This window comes from Scylla paramamosain, chromosome 31 (genome assembly GCF_035594125.1).
Source record: "Scylla paramamosain isolate STU-SP2022 chromosome 31, ASM3559412v1, whole genome shotgun sequence".
In the NCBI taxonomy this organism is placed as follows: Eukaryota; Metazoa; Arthropoda; class Malacostraca; order Decapoda; family Portunidae; genus Scylla; species Scylla paramamosain.
Window position 1 is genome coordinate 11,033,817 of NC_087181.1, and position 7,500 is coordinate 11,041,316.

General features: G+C 42.7%; 1 protein-coding gene across 2 annotated transcripts in view; it reads right to left on the reverse strand.

Moving 5' to 3' along the window:
* Positions 1-857, reverse strand: part of LOC135116480 (alpha-1,6-mannosyl-glycoprotein 4-beta-N-acetylglucosaminyltransferase-like) — a 23,488-nt gene extending 22,631 nt beyond the window's left edge. The window contains exon 1 of one of the 2 annotated variants that reach the window (XM_064033966.1): positions 43-857. The gene's annotated coding sequence lies outside the window, so the exon portion shown is untranslated. The remainder of the gene's footprint in view (positions 1-42) is intronic. The other variant, XM_064033965.1, reaches the window with a different exon arrangement.
* Positions 858-7,500: the final 6,643 nt, after the last annotated feature.

The following is a 7,500-nucleotide window of genomic DNA, read 5'->3' on the forward strand; positions in this document are numbered from 1 at the left end:
TCCGGAGAGCCAGGAAACGCCAGAAAACCTTACAATACTCACAAATCCTCTCTCCATGCCGAGCGGCGGGGCGTCACCACGGGTCCTGCATCCTACTCGCTGAGGTCCGGGGCTGGGTTGGTGAGGGACGCGGGGGGATGGCACTGCTTCGTCTCAAGGAAGGGCACGGCACTCCCCTGAGGCTGTGGTTAGGGCGGCGGCGGAGGCGGCACTGTACAGCTCCCACCTCACTCCCACCCGTCGGCACACTGAGTCACTGAGACTGCCTCTGTCGCCTGCTGCAGCCAAGCGACACAGCCTCCACTCTCTCGCTCTCCTCACCCCATCGGCGTCCTTGTAACACACGCGTTTACTGGCGACCTGGGCGTGGCTCTCGTGTGCCTGGCGTAATGTCAGGCGTGGAGGCGTGTGTGTGTGTATGTGTAGTGGACGTGAAGATCATTTTACTGTCGCCACTCGCCAGAGCGCACCGCCAGACTTGGCAACTGTGAGAGGCGCGCGTCTGCTGCCCACCCGTGCTGGCTCCTCGCGCACCGCTCCATTCACTGCTTTCTCACTCCTCCATCCCCTTTAGTTTTCTCTATTAATCATTCCTCCTCTCCTTCCCATGCAGCAGAAATACTTAAAGGGGCGTGGAATTAGGCCGGGAGGATTTGCCTGCCTCGTTGCGTGAAAAGAGCGGGTGGAGAGAGCCAGGATAAGGTTTTGGTGAGTTACTGTCCTTTCACCCTTCGCTGGCACCGAGAGGCACCGGGCATAGGCGTGTTTGCCTCTCAGCTGACACTCTGGGATTCCTCAGGCTACTTAACGGAGGCTTCTCACTCCTCGTTGAGATGCAATCATTCTTAAGTAGCCACGGACTGGCACCTGGCTGGCTTCTATCCGCCCTGGTGCTGCTGCCACCTCCTTACCCTTTGCTGCTGTGTCACCTCCCCTCACTCTCCCTCAGCCCCCTGCCTCCCGCAGCTGGCCTCTCAGACATGCGTATGTTTGTACTTTAAGGCTCGTGTGTTTACCTGCAACAGTTCAATATTTATGATGATATATACATACATTAAAATCACCTATACAAGTACTCACATTGTCCATTTTATACATGGTCAGATATTCATAACTATAAGCAGTACTCGTGGTATGGCACTGGACTGTATAGAGCAGTAAAAATGTTCGCACCAAATCTGAAAGAATATATCTTGCATTAAATTGATCCACATATTACTGAACATCCTCGTTTTCACAGAATAAAGGATACTGAACTAACAATCATACACATATCCTCTCTGTTATCATTATCAAAATACATTTTCCTGCAAACCAATGACAGGAATGCACGGTAAACTCTCTCAGTACATAAAGAATCATGAACAGGGAGAAACACACTACGCCTCAGGTACACAGATCATATATACACATGCACTTGTTGCTGTAAAGATCATATATCAATAACAAACCTTCGAGTTCTGACTACGCCATTTGCTTTAACAACACTTAGCTATTTGGAGCTTAAGATAAACTACTTATTGCATAAATGTAGAAAAACATACAGTACTATCTATGTATTTTCTGTATGGAAAAAGGTATGGAGTTTGCTGTATGGTAATACGAGTACTGTGTATATGAAAAATATGAGAAATCTATTGGTATACATATCACACATACATTTATTGCTGTTTGTATACGTAAGTGGGGTACTGAGGTGTCAAAAGGTAGGAGGTAGTGGTGGTGGTGGTGGGTAGTAGGGGAGACACCCCCAGCCACTAAGCAGTATTGCCAATATGGACAACATGCGAGGCTGCTTGTCAATATGCAGCAAAGTTCTGGGAAAACAACCATAAAATATTTCCCTCTGAGTGACGCGCTGTTTCCGTCACTCTCTCTCTCTCTCTCTCTCTCTCTCTCTCTCTCTCTCTCTCTCTCTCTCTCTCTCTAATAATGTTCCTTACTTATATGTATTTTTTTAACGTGATATAACCTTCACCTCCTACACACACACACACACACACACACACACACACACTTTCTTCTAATAATCTTCCTACTTATTTCCTCCCCGCCCTCCTCCTCCTCATCCTCCTCCTCCTTCTCCCCCTCTTCTAATCCATCTTTCCCTCCTTCAGTTTCTTAATAATCTCTCTCTCTCTCTCTCTCTCTCTCTCTCTCTCTCTCTCTCTCTCTCTCTCTCTCTCTCTCTCTCTCTCCATCCTAAAGACTTCTGCCATTAAATTTGTTCATCTTTCTAATTTTCTGCTCTTTTTCCTCTTAATTTTCATCTTAACTTCACTGTCACAGAGATAGGAATATGATGGTGAGTCTGGCGAGAGAGAGAGAGAGAGAGAGAGAGAGAGAGAGAGAGAGAGAGAGAGAGAGAGAGAGAGAGAGAGAGAGTACAATACATAAAAAGAATGTGTACGTGTGTAATGCAGAACAAAATATTAGTTAAGTCACTCCTCTTTAAGTCAAGCATCCTTCAGAGAAAACGTCAATTTCAATCTTTTCCCGTCTTTTCATCACTGACTTCTCTGAACTTGCGAATCTTCACTGTTTTCGTCTTGTTACGTGGCTTAAAGAAACAGTGAAATATGAGTGAAATTAAGGTGTGTGTGTGTGTGTGTGTGTGTGTGTGTGTGTGTGTGTGTGTGTGTGTGTGTGTGTGTGTGTGTGTGTGTGTGTGTGTGTGTGTGTGTGTGTGTGTGTGTGTTTCGTCCCTTACTTTCTTCTAATTCCGTCGTTTTACTGGATGCCTTCTTCCTCAACCTTGATAGGGACAACAAATCTACCGTTAGACGTGTTGTGTGTACGGAACACTAACATAGCTTAACGCATATGTGGCGTGTACCAGTGTTTTCCTATCCACTGAGAAGGTTCAGAGAGTGAAATGGAGGGATGGAACTGCAGTAGAACTGTAAAGGATGGGAGTCATAGAGGAAGATGCAAGGGGCAGAAACAACTGGAGGAGACTCATGCATGGCGCTGGCACGTGACTCAAGGAGAAAGATGAAAGAATACTGAAAGGGTTTTCCAGTAATACAGTATAGTGCTAGCGTCTGAATCTCTACTGTTTGCTCTCACAAAATTGTTTGGTCATTCACAACGATGCACTTTCTTGCTTCAGATTAGGAAAACGTCTTTCTGTAATCGATATAATACTTCACCTACCAAACATAAGTGGTAGCAATAATAAAATTCATAAAAACTTATTCTAAGAAGTTGAATTTATTTTTGTCGCTTACATATATATATATATATATATATATATATATATATATATATATATATATATATATATATATATATATATATATATATATATATATATATATATATATATATATATATATATATATATATATATATATATATATATATATATATATATATATATATATATATATATATATATATATATATATATATATATATATATATATTCTTTTTAGACAGACAGACAGACAGGCAGGAAGAGAGAGAGAGAGAGAGAGAGAGAGAGAGAGAGAGAGAGAGAGAGAGAGAGAGAGAGAGATTCACACACACACACACACACACACGTTCACCTCTTCGCACTTAAGTTACCTATCAATTTCACTTGAAGTGGACCGGAAATCAGGTGACCGCAAGTATATTTATTGATTTCCTAAAGGGACTTACATTCTTTTAGCTTTTTATTTATTATTTACCCCTCGTGTCTTAAGGTAGTGGTGGTGGTGGTAGTAGTGGTGGTGGTGGTGGTGGTGGTGGTGGTGGTGGTGATAGTGGTGATTGTGAAGGCTTTTCTCGCTGTGTTCCTTAAGATTTTCTTGTTATCCAAGAAGGGAAGGAGAGAAGGAAGAGAAGGGAAGGAAAGAGTGAGAGGAGACGAAGGAACGAAGGAAGGAAAGAGGTTGGTTGTTCAAATAATCTCTCGGGGTTTAAATGTTGTGTGTGATATTTTGTGAAGTGAAGGGCGGGAGGGATAGAAGGACGGAAGGAAGGCAGGAAAGAAGGAAGGAGTTGGGAGAAAGGGAAGGGAGAATAAAAGGAGAATGAGCGAAAGGAGGAAAGGATGGAGGGTACGAAAAAAAAAGGAAATAGGAAAAGAAGGAAAGAAATTAAGGAGATAAGAATAAATGAGGTAGAAAAAGAAAGATAAGTGAAGGGGAAGGGAAGAGAAGAGAAAAGAGAGATGAGACGGAAGTGATAAAAATTTGGCAAGAACGCAAAGAAGAGGAAAAAAAAGAAGGAAAAAAAGAGAAGGGGAAAAAGAGTAAAGTTTGGAAAGGAAGGAAAGATGAGGAAATGCAGGAGTAGGGAGGAAAGAAGGTCCAGTAAAAAATGAGGTCGGGAGGGAGAAAATGTAGGAAAAGAAGGTAGGTTAGGTAAGGAAGGGGGAAATAGCGGGAAGAACGATGAGGAAAGACAGAATTTTGGAAGAGAGGGAAGGAAGGGAGGGGAAGAGGAACGAATATACATAGAAACCCAAGAAGAAAAAAAGAAGGATTATGGAATGAAAGGAGAATGGAGTGGCAAAGAGGATGAGGAAAGACAGAATTCTAGCAAATAAAGGAAAAGAAGGAAAGAACGAACATAGAAACCCAAGAGAGAAAGAGAGACGAAAAAATAGGGTGAGAGAGGAAGGAGAATGTAGGAAAATAAAAGATAGGTTGAGAAAGGAAGAATAGGAAGCAGTGGGAAGAAGAATGATGAAAGACAAAATTTAGGCAAGGAAGAAAGGGAAAGAACAAACATAGAAACTTAAGGAAGAAAAAAAAAACACATAAAAAAGTAGGTTAGAAGAAGAATTGGGGAAGAAGGCTTGCTGTGGAAAGACACCTATGAAGACCCATTAGGTTACGAGAGGCCAGTTGGCGTGTGATGCAATGAGAACGATTATAATCTTAGCCCTTGCAACTCCGCCACTTCCCTCCAGGGTTTGCTCGGGTGAAGAGAGAGAGAGAGAGAGAGAGAGAGAGAGAGAGAGAGAGAGAGAGAGAGAGAGAGAGAGAGAGAGAGAGAGAGAGAGAAGACTGGCTGTGTTTCTTCATCAGGAGTGTTCATGGAGTGTCTAGTTTTGTCTCTATTACCATGAAGATGACGGCGATGATGATATACGAGACAGCTGCTGCAAGGTGACGGGACGAAAGAGAAGGGGAAGTGACGGTCAAATTTATGAGCAATTGTAAACTATCTTCTATATTTATGTTTATGTGCCTGTCCATTTATCTGTCTGGTGGTTGCTTGGCTGTCTGTCTGCCTGTGTGTCTGTTAATGGATCCTTCTATTTATCTATCCATCCATATATGTGTTTGTCCATCTATCTGTCTATCTATCCATCTTTCTATCTATCTGTTTATCTATCTGTCTATCTATATTTTCATCAATCCTGCTACCTACCTGTTTGTGTAATTAACTGGCTACCTATCTACTAACATTGCATCTATCTATCTGTTTGTCTTACCAATTAATTAACAAACGAACTACTTAACTAAATAAAAGTCAATCTGTCCGTCTCTCTCTCTCTCTCTCTCTCTCTCTCTCTCTCTCTCTCTCTCTCTCTCTCTCTCTCTCTCTCTCTCTCTCTCCATCCTGCCACGTGCAAAGAAGCACTGGTCAAGCAATTATTATTAACATTTCTGTGATCTGTCTTGCGAACCTCAGGATAAGAAGGTAACCGCGTTCTTGGAGGCAGAGAGAGAGAAAAAAAAAGAAAGATACATTTTACTGTTACTTCAACATTAACGCCAACGAGACTTAGGAATGAAAGTACGACGACGACAACGACGACACCAGCGACGACCACAAGGGGAAAACAAGATGCAGGAGGGAAAAAAAGAGGACAGGAGAGGAAGTCAAAGAAGAAAGAAGAAAAACCAAAAGGAAAATATACATGCGTGCAGAATACCAGCTACTTTTAGTTCGTGAGGAATGTTGTGTGTGTTTTTGTATGTGTGTAGTGGTGGTGGTGGTGGTAGTAGTAGTAGTAGTAGTAATAGTAGTAGTAGTAACAGCACAACAGTAGCAGCAGCAGCAGTAGCAGCAGTAGTCGTATTGTTTTTAAACTCTTACAACAGCAGTATCAAATTCCATTCACTCATTCCTTCGCCAGATCATCAAACCATCCATACATTCATCGGTTCCCCATCAAAACAATACGGTGCAAGGCGTGAGCAGCTTTGGGACCTTCGCTTCTTAATACTCAGCTTCCTTGCGCTATTTCAGAATCCCGTGAGTGGGCCGCCTCTTCCCACACTTTCACCACCACCACCACTACCGTAACAATCCTCTTCTCCTGCAATCGGGGGCGCAGCTTAGTGGGGGGCGGCGCTGCGGGGGTCTACCTGTTGCTAAATCCAGGTAAACACTACACCTTTCTGTCCCCCCTCCCACCACCTCCCCTCCCTTCCAGCTCCGTCCCCTCTTCCGCTCAACTCCAATACAGGAAGTTGTTCATAAGTTATCTCTACTTTTTTTTTTTTTTATGTGTGTGTGTGTGTGTGTGTGTGTGTGTGTGTGTGTGTGTGTGTGTGTGTGTGTGTGTGTGTGTGTGTGTGTGTGTGTGTGTCCTCTTTCTTTCGTTCCTCCTTTCTCTCTTCTTTTTTCGTTTTTCATAAGACTTTTCCATGTGTTTCTATCTTCTGCCGTTATTTCGCTTATTTCCTTCGTCTCTCATATCTTCTTTCATGGCAGTCTTTCCACCTTATCCTAGCTCTTCCTCTTCTCCGCCTTCCTATCACCTGACTTTCTCAAACATTCCGTCACTGTTCTTATTTAGCGTTTTCTTGGTATTTGACTTCTGTTCTTCTTATTCCTTTGTCTCTCTCGTGTCTTCTTTCAATGCAGTCTTTCCATCTTATTCTAGCTTCTCCTCTTCGCTTTCCTATTAGGTAACCTTCCACATACCCTCTCTCCTCTCGTGCCATTCTATCTCTTATTCCTCTCTATTTTTTTCCTCTTGTCTTCTTCAATGCAGTCTTTTCTCCTTATCCTAGCTCCTTCTCTTCTTCGTATTCCCATCACGTGACCTTCCACCTTCCTTTCCTCCTCTCGTGTCATCCTTTCCCTTATTCCTTTCCTTTATTCCTCGTGTCTTTAATGCAGTCTTTCCATCTTATCCTAGCTCCTCTTCTTTCTATTCCCGACACGTGACCTTCCCCAAATCGTTCCCCACGGGCCCTCATAACCTCTTCATAACAACTTTCACGAGAAGCCCAGTGTGTTATTTATCTTGCTTATTATTCACAAATATTCCTCCTCGGGGATTACTGTTGAAGTGATTGTATCTTTTTTATCACAATTACTGACTACCTGATCTGGGATACGTGGTGAGAGAGAGAGAGAGAGAGAGAGAGAGAGAGAGAGAGAGAGAGAGAGAGAGAGAGAGAGAGAGAGAGAGAGAGAGAGAGAGAGAGAGAGAGAGAGAGAGAGAGAGAGAATATGATTGACTTACTAGAACTTTCAATAATTGATAGGCAAATTGATAAAAAAGAAGATAAATAGACAGGAAGAATTAGATAAAAAAAATAATTA